This window comes from Notamacropus eugenii, chromosome 1 (assembly GCF_028372415.1).
Source record: "Notamacropus eugenii isolate mMacEug1 chromosome 1, mMacEug1.pri_v2, whole genome shotgun sequence".
Lineage (NCBI taxonomy): Eukaryota > Metazoa > Chordata > Mammalia > Diprotodontia > Macropodidae > Notamacropus > Notamacropus eugenii.
In genome coordinates this window covers 678833470-678852635 of record NC_092872.1, presented here as the reverse complement: position 1 = coordinate 678852635, position 19166 = coordinate 678833470, and the positions used below count along the sequence as shown (strand labels likewise).

Below are 19166 nucleotides of genomic sequence, written 5' to 3'. Positions count from 1 at the left end.
ATCCAATGAAAGGAAGGCTCACTTATTCCCACTTACCTTCCCTTTCTTCCCCTCCACTGTAAAAGTTCCTTCTTGCCTCTTTTATGTAAGATGATTAACTACATGCTACCTCTCTTTCTCCTAGTACATTTCTCTCAACCCTTAACTTTCTTTTTTTAGATATCATCAATTCATATTCACCTCATCCTGTGCCCCCTGTGTGTGTGTGTGTATTTGTGTGTGTATGTGTGTCTGTATATGTTTCTCTTCAACTATCCTAATACTGAGAAAGGTCTCATGAGTTACATATATCATCTTTCCACATAGGAATGTAAACAGTTCAACTTTAATAAGTCCCTTATGGTTTATCTTTCCTGTTTACCTTTTCATGCTTCTCTTAATTCTTGTATTTGAAAGTCAAATTTTCTATTCAGCTCTGGTCTTTTCAACAAGAATACTTGGAAGTCCTCTGTTTCATTGAATGACCAATTTTTTCCCCTGAAGAATTATACTCAGTTTTTCTGGGTAGGTGGTTCTTGATTTTAATCTTATCTCCTTTGGCCTCTGGAGTATCATATTCCAAGCCCTTGATCCTTTAGTGTAGAAGCTGTTAAATCCTGTGTTATCATGATTGTGTTTCCACAGTATTTGAATTGTTTCTTTCTGGCTGCTTGTAATATTTTCTCCTTTACCTGGGAACTCTGGGATTTGGCTACAATATTCCTAGGAGTTTTCTCATGGAATTTGTTTCAGGAGGTGATCAATGGATTTTTTCCATTTCTATTTTACCCTCTGATTCTAGAATATCAGGGCAGTCTTCTTTGATAATTTCTTGAAAGATGATGTCAAGGTACTTTTTTTGATCATGACTTTCAGGTAGCACAATAATTTTAAAATTGCCTGTCCTGGATCTATTTTCAAGGTCAGTTGCTTTTGCAATGAGATACTTCACATTGTCTTCCATTTTATTCATTCTTTTGACTTTGTTTTATAATTCCTTGATTTCTCATAAATTTATTAGTTTCCATTTGCTCCATTCTATTCTTTAAAGAATTATTTTCTTCAGTAAGCCTTTGGACCTCTTTTTCCATTGGGTCCATTCTTCTTTTTAAGGCATTCTTCTCTGCATTGGGTTTTTGGATCTCTTTTGTCATTTGGCTTGGTCTAATTTTAAAGGTATTGTTTTCTTCAGCATTTTGGGGGGATTTCCTTTAGCAAGCTCTTTGACTCTTTTTTCATGATTTTCTTGCATCACTCTCATTTCTCTTCCCAGTTTTTCCTCTACTTCTCTTACTTGATTTTCAAAATCTTTTTTGAGCTCTTTTCTGGCCTGAGACCAATTCATATTTTTCTTAGTGGCTTTGGATTCAGGAGCTTTGGCTTTGTTGTCTTCTTCTGGCTGTATGTTTTGATCTTCCTCATCACCAGTGATATAAGAAAATGTTTCTTCACTGAGAAAGTAAGAATCTTTAGTCTATTTCTTTTTCCCTGTTTGTTCATTTCTCCAGCCCATTACTTGACTTTTGAATTTTGTTAAGTGGAGGTCTCCTGAAGCAGCCTCCATTTCAGCAGTGGCTTCAGCTGCCCTGGAGCGATTCGGTCCCCAAAGACCTGCTCCAGCACTGTCTGTACTGGTGCAACCCATGCCAAAATGTGCTCTGCTCCCAGTCCAGTGCTATAAACCCTTTCTGTCAAACTTCCAATTTGCTTCAGTATGACATTTTGTGCCTTCTGCTGCTCTAGAATTTGTTTAGAGTCATTTTTATAGGTTTTTTGAGTGGGTAAGGAGGAGAGCACTAGCTGGTCCCTGCTTCTACTGTGCCATCTTGGCTTTGCCGCAAGTCAGTTGTTTTTCTAATGAGGTATTTTACATTTTCTCCTAATTTTTCATTCTTCTGATTTCGTCTTATTCTTAATATCTTGTAGAGTCATCAGCTTTAACTTGCTCAGTTCTATTTTTTAAGGGATTATTTTGTTCAGCAAGCTTTTGTACCTTATTTTCCATTTGGCCAATTCTAATTTTTAAGGAGTTGTTTTCTTCAGTGAATTTTTTTCCACATTTGGCAAATTTTATTTTTTAAGCAATTGTTTTCTTTGGCCAATTTTTGTCCTTCCTTTCCAAGCTGTTAACTGTTCCTTGCATACCTCTCATATCTTTCCCCAAATTTCCTTCTTCCTCTCTTATTTGATTTAAAATTTTTTTAAATTTATTTTTAGTTTTCAACATTCATTTCCACAAGATTTTAAGTTTCAAATTTTCTCCCCATCTCTCCTCTCCACTCACCCCAAGACAGGGTGCATTCTAATTACCCCTTCCTCCAATCTGCCCTCCCTTCTATCCCCATCTTATGATTTTACATATACCCTTCCCTTGTCCTCATCTTCTCTGTTTTCTTGTAGGGCAAGGTAGATTTCTATACTCCATTACCTGTATATCTTATTTCTTAGTTGCATGTAAAAACAGTTTTAACATTCTTTTTTAAAACTGTGAGTTCCAACTTCTCTCCCTTCCTCCATCCCTACCCATCCCCACTGAGAAGGCAAGCAATTCAATATATGTTATACATGTGTAGTTATGTAAAAGACTTCCATAAAAGTCATGTTGTGAAAGACTAACTATATTTCCCTCCATCCTATCCTTCCCCCCATTTATTCTATTCTCTCTTTTGACACTATCCTTCTTCAAAAGTGTTTGCTTCTAATTACTCCCTCCTCCCATTTGCCCTCTCTTCTATCATCCCCCCACAGCCCATTTATCCCCTTCTCCCCTACTTTCCTATAGTGTAAGATAGATTTTCATAGCAAATTGAGTCTGCATGTTATTACCTCATTAAGCCAAATGTGATGAGAGTAAGCTTCACATTTTCCCTCTCACCTTCCCCCTCTTCCCCTCCATTAAAAAAACTTTTTCTTTCCTCTTTTATGTGATAGTTTGCCCCATTCTGTCTCTCCCTTTCTCCTCCCAATATATTCTTCTCTCACCCCTTAATTTTATTTTTTTAGATATTATCCCTTCCTATTCAACTCACCCTGTGCCCTCTGTCTATATGTATGTAATCCCTCCAACTACCCAAATACTGAGAAAAGTCTCAAGGTTGCAAATATTATCTTTCCATGTAAGAATGTAAACACTTCAACTTTAGTATGTCCCTTATGATTTCCCTTTCCTGTTTATCTTCTCATGCTTCTCTTGATTCTTGTGTTTGAAAGTCAAATTTTCTATTCAGCTCTGGTCTTTTCATCAAGTATGCTTGAAAGTCCTCTATTTCATTGAATGACCATTTTTTCCCTTGAAGTATTATACTCAGTTTTGCTGAGTAGGTGATTCTTGGCTTTAATCCTACCTCTTTTGACTTCTGGAATATCTTATTCCAAGCCCTGTGATCCCTTAATGTAGAAGCTTCTAGATCTTGTGTTATCATGATTGTGTTTTCACAGTATTTGAATTGTTTCTTTCTGGCTGCTTGCAATATTTTCTCCTTGACCTAGGAGCTCTGAAATTTGGCTATGATATTCCTAGAAGTTTTCTTTGGTGATCTCTTTCAGGAGGTGATTGGTGGATTCTTTCAATATTTATTTTGCCAGCTGGCTCTAGAATATCAGAGCAGTTTTTCTTGATAATTTCTTGAAAGATGATGTCTAGGCTCTTTTTTGGATTATGGCTTTCAGGTAATCCCATCATTTTAAAATTGTCTCTCCTGGATCTATTTTCCAGATCAGTTGTTTTTCCAGTGAGGTATTTCACACTGTCTGCTATTTTTTCATTCTTTGGTTTTGTTTTATAATTTCTTGATTCTTCATAAAATCATTAGCATCTACGTGCTCCATTCCAATCTTTAAGGAATTATTTTCTTCATTGAGCTTTTGGATCTCCTTTTGCATCTGGCCAATTCTGCTTTTTAGGGCATTCTCCTCATTGGCTTTTTGGATCTCTTGTCATTTGGGTGAGTCTGTTTTTTAAAGTGTTATTCTCTTTAGCATATTTGGGGTCTCCTTTAGCAAACAGTTGACTCATTTTACATGATTTTCTTGCATCACTCTCGTTTTTCTTCCCAATTTTTGCTCTACTTCTCTTACTTGGTTTTTCAGAATCCTTTTTGAGCTCTTCCTTGGCCTGAGACCAATTCATATTTTTCTTGGAGGCTTTAAATGTAGTAGCTTTGACTTTGTTATCTTCTGTTTGCATGTTTTGGTCTTTCTTATCAACAAGTGAGATTCTATAGTCTGATTTTTTTTCTGGTTTTTGCTCATTTCCCCAGCCATTTACTTGATTTTTGAGCTCTTTGTCAAGGTAGTTCTCTGAGTGACTGGTGTACTGTCACCTGCTCAATGCCCCCACAGTCTGTGGGCCTGGAGCTCCAGAAACAGCTGCTGCTGTAGTTGCTGTGGGCTCCTCCACCCCCTCAACAGCCTTGGGGCTGGGGTCAGACCACTCTACTCTCTCCCACAGGTCCCACATTTTTTTCCATTGACCTTCCAATGTGTCCTTAAAGTTTTGGGGTCATGAAGTCTAGAAAGCACCACAGGTTCAAGAGATTCAGTCACCCCAAGGCCTGTTCAGGTCTCCTCTGTGCTGGCATCGCCCATACTGGACTGTGCTCTGCTCCCAGCGTGGTATGTTGGACACTTCCCAGCGACCTTCCAGCCTGTCTGGGGCTGGAAATTTTCTTCACCCCATAATTATGTGAGTTTCACAGCTCCAGAATTTGTTTTAAATAATTTTTACACGTATTTGACTGGGCTTGGGGGAGGGGGGAAGCACTCTAGAAAGTCTGTGGTGTTATTCTGCCATCTTGGCTCTACCTTTCTCTTATTTGATTTTTAAAATTCTTTTTGAACTCTTCCAACAAGACTTTTTGGCCTTTTTAACAACCTTAACTCCAAATAACTCTACCTCTCATACTTATTACCTGTATGTCCATGGACAAGCTCTTTCATTTTCTAACTGATTTCTAAGACTGAAAGTTATAGATGAGTTGCAAAGTAATAAAATTACAGATCCTTGACATACTATAGTTATCTGTAACTTAATCATATTCTCTTACTAGATTTTAAGTCACATGGGGTCAGGGACACTGTCTTATCCTTGTTCAGGTTGTATCCATTCCATAGAATATCACATCTTTGGGTATGAGCTCTGATTTTTAAGTTGTGTTTTGCATGTGTTTACGTGTGTGTATGTATGTGTGTGTGTCCCAGATCCTATTATAGTCCAATTATAGTGCCTTGCAGATGTGTTTAGTTGTTTATAATTGTGTCCATCTCTTTGTAACCCTTTTGAGGGTTTTCTTGGCAAAGATACTTAAGTGGTTTTCCATTTTCTTCTCTGACTCATTTTACAAATGAGTAACTGAGGCAAACAGGGTTAGGTAACTTACTCAGGGTCACACAGCTAGTACATCTGAGGCCCAGTTTGAACTCAGACCTGGCACTCTATCCACTGTACCACCTAAGTGTCTTACACATAGTCATCATCTAGTGTTTGTTGGGTTGATTGAATTTATCTGAGTTCTATCTCAATCTCAGTTAAAAGCACAGTACTCTATGCACCATAAACACTTAAAAGTTTTGTGAATGAATCAATGAATGCAAAAAAAAATTAAAGAATTGAATCTAGGTTCTCTGACTCCAAAGCCACTGCTCTACATCAATTTGCCTATATAGAAGTGAAACAAAATATTATAAAATGTAAGTAAAGTAATAGAATGATGAGCCTGTTTTCCATTAAGAGAGTGTTGTAACTCTCAAAAAAAATTCTTCAGTCTAATAGCAGAGTTTTTGTTTCTCTCCCCCCCACCCAAACATTATAAACAATGAGGAAAAACACCCGCGGTTTTAGTGCCAAGACTCCCTAGAGTATCTTAATCTACTCCTGAGTCTCAGAAATATATTGTTTTAACATTCACATTAAAATGAACAGCAGAAGAATAGGAGTGATTTCCTCTGGAGGATTCTGCTTATCCATTGTTTTAACTCTGTGGGCCCAGGGCCAGGCCTAGGCTCCCTCCCTGACAAATGGGGTTGGGAGATTCCAGCCTCGCCTGTGGTTTTCAGCCTAAAGAAGCTGTAAATTTTATAATTCTATGCCCTGCGGTCAGAGCAGCTGAGGGTTGTGTCTGAAGTCAGGTGGCTCGTGTGTGAAAGGGAGACATTAACCAGCTCTCCTGAGGGCCTGGAAACATTTACGGGGCTGTCTGCCAGCTGTAGACTTCGGAGCAAATGCCAGTGGGCTGGACATTCTCTGGCCTGCATCCAGTTAAGTAGACAGAGTCCCTGGAGCTCTTTCTGAATGTGTCTGCTGAAAAACTCAGTTGCAATATTCCACATTCAGTGTGAGACTGTTCAGAAATGGTTTTGCTGGGATATGTTTCAAAATGCATTATTAGGAAGTTCTGTTCTTACATGCAGTTCTTCTTGCTTGGGGAAGGTAGATTTTCTTGAATTAATGTTGCAAATAAATCTTAGGATCATGGGATTTAGAGCTGGAAGGGTCTTTAAAGTATCCAACTCCATCATTATACAGATGGGGAAACTGAGGTTCAGAAAAGTGAAGTAACCTGACCAGGGTCACACAGGGGACCAGATACTAATGATGTTCTAACTTCTAATTTGGTGCTTTTCAGACTATGCCAAGTGGCCATGAGCCAGTCGTTACATGGCTCATAGAAATTGTTCTCATAGATATCCAAATGCTGTACTCCGCATCAATCGATCAGTATTCGTTCAGCACCTACTATGGGCTGGGCAGTGATTACACACTGTGGATACAAAGATAAAAGTGACACAGTCCCTTGCCTTCTTACAGACTTGCAAGACAAGAAAATTGTGTGTGTGTGTGTGTGTATATTTCATTGTTGTTCAGTCATGTCCAACTCTTTGTGACCCCATAAACTGTACTGTTCATGGAGTTTTCTTGACAAAGATATGAAAGAGGTTTTGCCATTTCCTTTTCCAGTGGATTAGGGTAAACAGAGATTAAATGGGCTGATCAAGATCACACAACTAATAAGTGCCTGAGACCAGACTTGAACTCAGGTCTTCCTGACTTCAGACCCAGTGCTCTATCCACTGAGTATGTATGTATGTATGTAGATACACACATAAGTGAACACATATACACACATATAGGTACTTGTATACACATGTATATGCACATACATACACATGTATAGATACATATACACACATATATATTTATATATATATATATATATATACATATATGAAATACGTACATCCAGTGGGGTTCAGGGGGAGGACACTAGCTTTTGGGGGTGGAGATAAGGAAAAACTTTATGCAGAAGATGGCATTTGAGATGAGCCTTGAAGGAAAATTGGGAATTCTCAGGGGCAGTGGTGAGGAGGCAGGGCATTCCAGACAAAAGCATGGAGATAGGAGATGGAGTGTTGTGTATGAAGAAGAGTAAGAAGGCCAGTAGGGCTAGATCTTGTTCTCAGAATTGTCTTGTCATAATTACAGCTCACTTTTTCATAATGCTTTTGGTTTAGATAGCACTTTGCTGATGATAACCCCATTAGGTAGGCCATAATATCCCATTTGACAGATGGAGAAATGGAGGTCTGGAGAATTTAACTGCTTTGTCTACAGTAACATAGTGCACAAGTCTGGAAGCCAGGATTTAAACCCAGGGTTTCTGACACCTTGTCTGGTACTCGTTCCATCAGACCAGTCTGCTTATGTTGTTTTAAATGTTCTAACATGCTCTCACATGTTGTTTTAAATGCTCCCACATTCAGCTGTTTCCTCTCAACTCTGACATATTTTGTGCAACAGGAGGATTGGTGAGATTGGTTTCATTGTGTCTCCAAAGACAGTAAGAAATATAATTTCCCTGGAAGCTTTGTCATCTCATCTAGCACTGCTCATAATGAGCATGAACAGAAAGACTAACATGAAGACAGCTGCAGTGTATGTATCGATCTTTTGCCCAGGATGAAAAGAGAGAAATTGTGGAAAGAATCTGACAAAATTTTCAGTCCAACATCTGCTTCAATGTTCAGCGTGAAGGTGGCCACAGAGAGAATGGCACACCCATGTTGGAAAGTGAAGCTTAGTTTGAGTAAAGGAAGAGACCAAGGATTTGAAGGCTTCTCAGAAAATTTACCTCTGTATAGCATGAGGACTGTCCTCCAGAAGAAAGATGGCGGGTTCTAGATATGGTGATCACTAAAGAAAATCACATAAAATGAAACTGACGATGTCTTCATGGACAGGAGTTGAGTAGTTGGTCATTGATGTGGGAACCATTATCAGACTTGATTGTATGTGTGCAGCCAGATCAACAACATAGAGAAGATGTCAAATGAGTTAGAAGGAAAGATAAGGATGAGAATACAACTCTGTATACAACTGCAACAACTTTCACCTGCTCTATCCAAGTGAACCATCCATGCCCAAAACAGGAAATAGAAAAAGACAACTATGTGGAAGAGCTTGGATGGATGGGTGGATTTGGGTGGCGGTAGCCAAGTGTAGCACTGGATAAAATACTAGGTTTAGTCTTAGGAAAATCTGAGTTCAAATTCAACTTCACACCTTTACTAGCTGTATGACCCTAGACAAGTCACTTAACCTCTAGTTGCCTCAGTTTCCTCATCTATAAAATGGGGATAATAATAACATCTAAATCCCAGGGTTATTGTGCAGATTAAATGAGATAATAACTGTAAAGCACTTAGCACAGTGCCTGGTACATAGTAAATGTCAAATAAATGTTTGCTATTATTTTTATTTGGAGTCTGCCAACCCGGATCTAAATGCCACTTCAGACATATACTAGCTGTGTGATCATAGGCAAATTCCTTAACCTCTAAAGGCTTTGGTTTCTTTGCCTGCAAAGTGGAAAGCCATGTTTATACCATCTACTTTACAGGGTAGCTATGAGGAAAGCACTTTTCCAATCTTAAAATGGCACAGAATCATTCATTATTATTGTTACTATCACTGGTGTTTCCTGCAAAAGTTGAACTGATATAAAGCAGTTTATGGATGGCCAAAAGAACCCAGAAACTGTCTTAGCCAGAGGATAGGAGCAGATGAGGCAGGTCTAAATGGAAGAAGATTCTTGATAGATGGCCTGACAACACATGAGAAAAATGGAAGGTATGAAAAATTCCTGTTGTTCAGACTATGATGTGTAGTTGGATAGCCAGTTGATTATATTTATGCACATATGCGCACATATGTATATATGCATATGTACACACAATTGCCAGTGTTTACTAGATGATATTGTATGGTTTTGAATCTAGGAACTCCACAGTCTATTAGGAATCAAGACTATGACACCCAACAAGCAATGAAGAGATGCATGGTGAGCATCAGCAGTTTACAGGGTTCCCTATAACAGCATATGTACAATTAGTGAAGATTTGTATGATTACAAAAGGGGGTAGCCTGGTTATGTTGCCAGCAAGAGGGAGGATAGATGACTGCTTTGAATGCTGTACTGGTACTCTTAAAGGGACTTAGAGAAAGACTTCCAGAATGTTGATTAGATCTTCTATGGAGGATTTATGGGAGAAGCTGGCCTCAGTTTTATCATGTAAAATTGGATGAATAATAATTCTACTTCCTCTAACACACGGATATTATGAGCAGTCATTTGTAAGCCCCCAAAACTCTACATACCATATTGCTCTGAATATAGGTAGCACTTTCTCCCCAAGTCTGATGTGTTCAAACTGAATGCAATCTATTATCAGTGTTATTTATAGATCTTTTCATTGATAACTCATTTTAGGGGTGCAGCCTATATTTGTGGGTGGCTAATACCTGAGCAAATATAGTATCCATGAACTATTATTCTCTCTCTGTTGATTTGGTTCTATTTCTACATGTATGTTACAATAGATCTACACAGATGGATATGTATATGCAGATTACAAAATTTAGAGCTTGTGGGAACTTTGGGAATCAACTTCCCCTGGGGGTGGAAATTGTGACCCAGAAGGGGAGGTGACCTTCCAAAGTGATAGAGCCAGCATTTGAATCTAGGATATCTACTCTAGGGCCAATACTCTCACGGCAGCACAATGATATCCTTGTCCCTTTGCTATCCCAGCTCTCTAGTCTTAGGGAAAAGACTGTTGAGTAGTACTGTTGAGTTAACAGTGTACCAGAAATTTGGGAGCAAATATTAGCGAATAAACACAGTCACCTATTGACCACACATTAGGAAATGACCTGTCATGGTGTTCTTAGTAAGCTTAAGAAACCCGTTAAACATATTACTTAATCCTCAGATTCTTGAATTCTACCTGAGGGACTTGCAACGGGAAGAGAGAAAGGAGGAGAAAAAAGTAGGTTGAAACCCATGAAAGAAGGCCAAAAGAGCGACAGACCAGCATAAAGTGGAGCACATTGGGGAAAGAATGAAAAGAAAAAGAATAGTTGGATCAAAAACAATTGAAGCAGATCATTTACATTTGGATGGAAGATGGGAGTTAACTCTTGCTGTGTATTCATCATTTTGTAAGTTGAGTCTCTAAGAATAAAATTTTATTTTAGGTATGTTCTCCCTCAGTTGGACCAAATGACTGTCTCAGTTTTTCTATTTCTCTTCCCAGGATTTAAGATAGTATTGGGCACATAATAAACACTTGTTGTTATTCAGTTATTTCAGACATGTCCTACTCTTTCTGACCTGGTATGGGGTTTTCTCTGCAAAGATACCAGAGTGGCTTGCCATCTCCTTCTCCAATGAATTAAGGCAAACAAGGTTTAAGAGACTTGCCAGGGTTACACAGCTAGTGAATGTCTAAGGCTAAATTTGAATTCAGGTCTTCCAGATGCTAGACCCAGCACTCCAACCACTAAGCCATTTAGCCACATCCAAGGCAAACAGAGATTAAATGACTTGCTCAGGGCCTCGCAGCTAGTAAGTGCCTGAGGCCAGATTTAAATTTAGGCATTCCCTAGACCCAGTGGCACTGTATGCACTGAGCCATCTAGCTGCTTCAGAGTAAGCATTTACTAAATGCTTTTTCAGTCATTCATTAGAAGAGATTGTGTGAAAAGAATGCTGAACTTGGAGTCAACAAGATGTAGGTTTGGATGCAGCCTCCGATACTTACTAGTTTTACTTAAACTCTCAACCTCAGTTTCCTCATGCCTAAGCACCTTATAAATGCCATCTTTTATAATTATGTCATAGACAGCTGAGTAGGAAAAAGAAATAGGAAAGCCCATAGAACAAAAGGAGATGTTGAATTGTTGTTTACAAATGAAAGCCTGTGAGTTAGCTCAGGACTTAAAGACAGAAGAATGCTTCACAGCCTGCTTTAAACTCTTGTATTAGTAACTGGTACAATGGATAGAGAACAGGTCCTGGAATCAGGAAGACTTATCTTCCTGAGCTCAACTCTAGTCTCAGACACTTACTGGCTGTATACAATCCTAGGCAAGTCACTTTACTCTCTTTGCCTCAGTTTCCTCATCTGTAAAATAAACTAGACAAGGAAATGACAAACTACTCCATTATCTTTGCCAAGAAAACCCCAAGTGGGGTCACATAAAGTCAGACATGACTTAAATGACTAAACAACTTTAGTAGGTCTTGGGAGACAAAGTTTCAGTGGATGATGGTCCCATTGGCTGGCTTAAGACTATGAACATTCGACCAAGGAGTTGTAAAGTTACTTTTGGCACTCTTGTACAGTTTACTTTGTACATTGAAAAGTGCCCTAGAAACATGAGTGGCTGTTATCATTCTCCTTTGATATCTTCTCCTTTATTCTTCTGATGGCAGTCAAGAAAAATGTCGTCAGGTAGAATTGTTTGGAATTGTAGTTGATGGTTAGTTAGGGAGCTACTTCATTGATAGTTTATTGGAAGAATAGCTCATTCAGTTCTGTGCATGGAAATACTCTTTTGTATGAGTGTATGTATGTTTAAGTTCAGAATTTTTTTTAATTAAGAGAATATGTGTTCCTTGAGGGGGAAAGACTTTCCGTTTTATCACATCTCCTATATCTAACTCATAGAACCTTACACATGGTAGACAATGTGTCTTTTTTTTAATTGGTTCAGTGATAATATTGGGTCTCAATTTTCTCCTCTAAGACTAGACTAGCATACTAGCTAATGCCCAGATTGATAATAAAAGCTTACACTTATATAATGTTTGCACGTCACAATGCAGTTCTGTGACTTCCATGCCTTAGTTAGATGGTTTTTATAAGTTGCTGTGGCTAAAAAGATGTCCAACTCCGATATCCAAACTTCTATTAACAAGCCTCTTTGTCAGTATTTCTCTAGGAAGTTACTCAAATTACAGATGATGTCCTTTTGGTTGCTGGGAGCCTTCCCAGATCACTATGACCTGCCAAAGTGCCCCAACAACCTTTGAGAGGCTATAGTGCAAGAAGACATCAGGGAGGAATTTGGCCAAGTTCTTAGAGTTGCAATCTGTCAGTACTTCAAAGATCTATGATTTCCTCATTGCAAGGGGCCTCTCTTCACCTATACAAATCATTGCTCCCACCTTAAAAAATCCTCTATGGCTAACCCTCTGGTGATGAGTCTCTCCATGCTTGATCCATAGATGACAGACATAATTTACAAATCCTGGAAAAATCTCTCTCCTAGATAGCTGAGAATCATAGAGTGGTGCTGGAAGGGACCTCAGAGAACATTTAATGTAATCCTTTTTTTTGACCAAAGAGGAAACCAAGGCAACTAAGGACCAGGGAGGTTATTCTTGCCAAAGGTATAAATAGTAAAAATCAAAGCGGGGATTTGAATTCAAGTCCTCTGATTCTGGAGTCAGTGACTGAAACATGGAAGACAGAATACAGAAAACATGTTTTAATTAAATGGAAAAAAATTAGTGCTCTAAAAATACATTTGAGTGAGCCCAAGATGCAAAGGGTCCCTCACAGAACATCCTCCAAGGATCCACCCTGAGGGCTCCTTGACACTGAGACTCCCCATGAGCCCTGGGCAAGAGGGGCTATAGTCTTATGCCTGTTGACATTGATAATTTTCTACTGCCTCTTTTGGTAGCCCCTCCACTCTCCTCTTTGAAAGTTTGGGGGGATGCAGTTCAATGCATTCAACAAACATTTATGAAGAGCCTATTTCATGGTGCAAGGACCATGGTTTTCCAGATTCCCTATCTTCCCCAGCTCTGTGATAGTGCTTTCTGCAAAGAGCAGGCATTTAACAAATGTTTGTTGGAAGACTGATTGAATAGATGTGTAAGCCTTTATTATCCATGATTTAGATGAAAAATGACACATTTCCTGAGCTCAAATAGCTTATAGCGTAATAGGGAATACAGTTTGTACCCCAATAAAAGAGTGTGCAATAGGAACAAAGAGGCAATCCAGACAAATCACTCTAGTACAATTTTAGATGGATGGGATTGGCTTGGGGAAATCAGAGAAGGCTTCATGAGGAGGTGCCACCAAACACTGTTGGTGTTTGTTCTTTGTTCTCCAAGAGGACCATGATATCAGAAAGATGATACCATGATTTTCATGTGAATTGGATGTAAGTGAGGGAGGACTGTACAAGGTCACCAGCCTCACTTTATCCTCTGGGGCCATCTGGGTCTAGTGGCAATATATAGATCAGGATAACTAGAGATGGCCCCATGCCACCTAAAGTAGACCTTGAAGGAAGGGAAGAATTCCTTCAAGTGTAGATGAGGAGGGATAGAGTCTGAGAGAAAGCACAGATATAGAAGAGTATAAGACAAGTTTGGAGAATAGTTATTAGAACATTTTAGGATGAAGGGGAACAATATAAAAAGTAGGTTGGAACCTGATAACGAATAAGATGATAGTTAAAACATTAGGCTCAGAAATTTGCATTTTATTCTGTAGGCAATAGAGAGTCATGAAAGGTTTTTGAGCAGTAAATTCACATGGCAGACTCATGTATGGGGAAGCTTTCACTGGTGTTAATGTTAGACTAAAGTAAAAAGGGACTGGAGGCAGAAACCAGCTAAGATATTACAATAGCTCAGGTGAGAGGTGATGAACTAGCTTGGTGACAATAAGTGGAATTAAGAAGATGGATATGATTGATGTTTTGGAGGCTGGACTGAGAAGATTTGGCAACTGACTGAATGTGGGACTCTTGCCTCCCTACTCCAGGTGCTACTGATAATACAGCCTAAAGCCATTTTAGATGGGTTTTTTTGGTGGATCTTGTCACCCTTTTGGCTTCTCCATGTTAATGTTGGGTCTCTAAGAGTCTAGTGTCTCACAAGTCGCCTCAGTGCTTTCTTAATTCCCCTTCCTTTATCAGTGGATGGAATAGTTCAAATCAGTCGGGCAAGGTAGGGCTGTGTTTCTGCAATACTTCTCAGGCTTGCGTGCTGCCCCTCCACAGCTTGATTGCAATTCCTCTAAGTCAGCCCAGTTGTTTGGAAGGGGAGGAGGAAAAGGTTGAGGCTCACCCTGGGCTTGTCTACAGCTGCATTTGTCATACCTCTTCAATTTATAAGGGAAATGAAGTGACATGTTAACTCCCATAATGAATATGCCGTGAATGTAATACTTCTGTGGAAATTCATGTTCAATTATATATGAAGTCTCTGAAGTGCCTGTTTTTACTTAATAGAGCATTAAAACATTTGCCAAAACATGGCGAAAATCCTAAATATGGAAAGTATAATATTTATTCAAAATGTATGAAATGTTATCTTAACCCAAACAGATGGCTTGGTTAGGATGTCTGCATGACTTGGTTGCAGTAATGGGCTCTGGGAAAAAAAAGAAAAAGAAATTTCTGAGAAGAGCCACAGATAGCTGAGACATTAGAGCTCTGAGTGAGAAGGTTTCCACGGCTGACCACGGAGGCCCTGGCATTTTGGGGTTTTAGTGGAGTCATCCATGGAAAACATACCTTCATGTGTTGAATGAATGAATGAAAAAGCATTTACGAAATGTTTGCTGTGTTGTAGGCACTTTGCTATTAGAGAAAAGGCTGTTTCTCTAAGATAGTAAAAAGTTGGGTGTCAGAAGATGTAAAACTACAGTGGATCTTAAAAGGTCATAAAACCCAACTCCAACCCAACCCCTTTACAGAAAAAGAAACTGAGTCCCAGAGATGGGAAGTGATTTTCCTCAAATCCCATTGGTAGCAACAGAACTGAGACCTGAACTCTGGTTTTCTTATGCCAAAAACAGTGTTATTTCCACTCCACCATGTTACCACTCCATCATTACTTTGATGATGATAGTTATAATAGCTAGCACTTAGAACTTTAAGGTTTGCAAAATCTTTCACAAATACTGTCTGATTTTATGCTCCCTAATGGTTCTACGTTCTTCCTTGGTTTTGGGTTCCCTTCATTCGGTCCAGATCACAAGCTACCCAGGCTTTCTCCGTCCATGCTATTTTTATCTGTCTTTCCATAAACCCACCAAGAACATTGGGATTCTGTACTCACCATGCTGGAGGTCTTACTCTGGTTAATTTAACATTCTTAGAATACATTACTCAGGTAGCCCATGGGAAGACTGGAGCATTGCCCCTTGGTTCAGGATTGAGAGAATATTGACATCACTTTCATTCTTCTGACAGACTAGAAACAATTACATTTAGCACCTATTATTTAGCAAGACTACTTAAAGAAAATACCTGACATGTGATTCTTCCCTGCAGTGGGCTTCTCTCTGACCTTATCTCCACCTGCCACACTCCCCAATAGCATGTGAGGTGATGTTTTCTATTGCTTCTATCAGGTGTAAAAACTGCTAGTAATGACTGCCATCTGTTGTCCATAACTCAATATGGGACCTATATGAATAGCATCTCCTTTCCTGTTCTTATGTCCTTGAGTGAGCATCAGTGACAGCATCATAAGATTGTAAGACTTAGATCTAGATGGGAACTTAGAGATCACTTAGTCCAATCTTCTTTTATAGATGAACAAACCAAGTCCAAGTTTGAATGAGGTGAGATGATTTCCTCAAAGTTGTGCAACTGGTAAGGAAAAGTGTTGATACTGGATCCTTAGTCCTTGGATTCCAATCCTAATGCTTTCTCTGACCTTTACACACTGCCTCTCAATAAATCTTTATTGAACACCTATTGTGTACAAAGCACTGTGCTTTATACTGGGGGGGAGGGGAGGAATAAAGTCTCAATAAGAAGTAATCTCCTCTTCGTGGAGTTCACAGTCTAGGAGTAGGAGAATAAGGCACAAATACATAAATATATAAAAGTTATAATATAATTAGTACATTAATTGGCTATTTGGTTGGATGTTGTCCTTTGTTCTCAAAGATGACCAAAAGAACATCACTGTGTTAGAGCTGAGTTACAGTATGTCTGACTATGGTTGATCAGATCAATACCAGCTCAGAATGCTCTACCACAGATCAAGTACAAATAATCCATGTGAGCATTTAGGGTGGATTCTCTAAATCCGCACCTTTTGTGTTTCTTTAGAGCAAATTCAACTGTGCTTTGCTCATAGAGCACAGCACCTTCTCTGATGAAGGCATGCCATGATGGGTTGTCTTGTGCCACTGTCTTCCATGTCATACAATTAATTCCAAAGTTCTTAAGAGAAACCTTAACAGTGTCATTGTATCACTTTTTCTGATCACCAGGTGAGTGTATTAGTAAGATATGGACAAGGAATTATGCATGGGACTGGTGAGGTTGGGAAACACCAGGAAGAAGTTATTTGAATTGAGTTTCAGAGAGCAGGTAAGATTTCAGCAGATAAAGCAGAGTATGGAGGTGGGAAATTTCAAGGTGTTTTTACAGTGGACAAAGGAGTAATGGTGATCCTAGAGCTATATTCTTGAGACAGGGACCATATAACCTTCTTTAATGGGGGACAGATGCTGCAGGACTTAGACAAGACCAGAACTTCTAAAGAAAGGAAGGTGCATAGAAAAAGCCAAGAATGGTGGGAAGAATCCAAAATTTAGAGAGGACCTTGGTTCCGATACTACCTGCTACCACATGACCTTTGGTGTGGTCTTATATTAGATGAAGGGGGTCAGGCTAAGATCCCCAGTGAAGTCCTTTTCAGCTCAGAAGTCCACTAATCTATTATAGTCCTACTCTCCTTTGCCTGGTTAGAGCCCATCTAGGGCACTGTGTTCAACTCTGGGCACCCTGTTTTTAGAAGGACATTGATGAGTTAGACCATTACCCAGAAGATGGTAACCAGCATGGTGAGGGCACTAATGCTATTCCATGCAGTTGTCAGTTGAAAGAACTGAAAGTGTCTAACCTGGAGAAGAGAAGGGTTTTCTGGGGAGGGGGGTTCATAATTGTGGTATTTGAGTATTTAAAGGACTATTATGGGGAAATAAGATTAGACTTGCTCCACTTGGCCCCAGAAGGTAGAACTATAAGTTAACGCCTCAGGGGAGTTGCAGAAAGGTGATTTTGACACAATTATGAGCAAGAACTCCATAGAATCAAAGTTGTGCAATAATTGAAAGGGCTGCTTTGGAAGCTTGTAATTTCCCATGCCTTGGATTGTTCAGGTAGAGACTAGACAAGAGCTGTTATCAGAAATGTCACAGAGACAATTCATGCAGTAGGCAGGATTGGATGACTTCTCAGGGCCCTAACAACTCAGGGATCCTAAGATTTCTATTTGCAATCAAAACCATCCTTACCTCCTTGGTACACATTCATCCTCAGCTCTGGTGATCAGTTCTTGAAAGAGTTTCCTGAACCTTCAAAAACTCCCGAAAAGAGAGAATAGCTGCTTCCGTTCAGGGTTTGAACCCGAACAGTGTTGGAGTAGTAGAAGAGGAAAGAGAGATCTTGAGGGTACCCTCCTATAGACAACGTGAATTAGATTTGCCTTGGGTTTTTGCATCTTTTTTCACTTCAGTCTCTGAGCTGAACCAAATGCTGATGATGCCCACTGCTGTATCTTCTACCATCTTTTTTTTTCCCCCATCAACCCTTCACATTCTAGGTTCTAGGACACAGGTTATTAGAAAACAGATATTGTTTAACAATTTAGAATTCTAAAGCTTACTGGTCATACATTTGCCCTCTGGTTGCAGTTACCGAACTAATTAACCAGGGCCTGGCATCTGACAGGCACTTCATAAATGTTTGTTGATCTATTGATTGAACTAGCAAGCAAATATTTTTTTATGACCTGTTAAAGGAACTGTCTCTGCTAAGACTCAAGGCAGTGCTTGCAGGGTGTGGGCAGGATATTGCAACCTCATACTCTACATACTATGTAAACGACTTTCTTTTCGTCTGGTGGAAGGATGGGTCAGAAAGTCAAAAGCCCTAGAGTAGAAACTTAGCGCTGCCATTCAATGTTCATGTGACATTGGGCAACTCTCTTTCTTCCTCTAAGATTTGTTTTACTTATCTGTACAATTGTAAGGATTAAATGGAGTAATAAAATAAGGGGAGGGAGGGAAATAAGCATTTCCCTAGAACTTATTATGTACCAGTCATTGTGCTAAGCACTTTTTAACAAATAATATCACATCTGACCCTCATAATGACCCTGGGAGATAGGTGCTATAATTATCTTCATTTTACAGATGAGGAAACTGAGGCAAACAGAGGTTAAACCACTTACCCGGGGTCACACAGCTAGCCAGGACTTTCTGACTCCAGGCCCAGTGCTCTATATTCTGTACCATCAGCTGTCTCAAATAGGGCCACAGTATTAAGAGCTGGAAATTATCTCAGAGGTTTTCAGTTTTAGACTAACCACATCATTTTGCATCTGAAGAAACCAAGGCTCAGAGAGGACAAATCACCTTCTGAAGATTTCACTGCTAGTAGTTAGTGGAAAAACTGGAGCTAGCACCAGTCTCTCCTAAGTTTCTAGCTGGATTTTTTTCCCTGACCACTTTGTAAATCTTAGTGATATGACAGTGTAAACTATTGGGATTAGAGAACCAAACCCTTTATGTTATTGAAATGGAAATTGAGGCTCAGAGAAGGAAGGGATTTACCCCAAATATAAAGATAGTAGCAGAGCCCAGACCCAATCCACACCACTTGACTTTCAATACAGTACTCTTTCCACAACATCATACTGTTTTCTTTTTTATTATTATTTTTATTAATAATTATTATTATTATAACATGTTATCTCTGTTGAAGTCATATTTTGATTGTGTTTGTTTTGAAGAGCCATTGGGAGACAGTAGATCTGAATCTCAAATTTGGAATCTTAAATCTCATGAATTTATGCTCT

At 39.2% G+C, this 19166-nt stretch overlaps 1 protein-coding gene across 2 annotated transcripts in view; it reads left to right on the top strand.

Moving 5' to 3' along the window:
* The window catches only part of ADAMTS18 (ADAM metallopeptidase with thrombospondin type 1 motif 18), a 203419-nt gene that overhangs the window by 161691 nt on the left and 22562 nt on the right, over positions 1 to 19166 (top strand). The gene's annotated exons all lie outside the window — the stretch shown is intronic.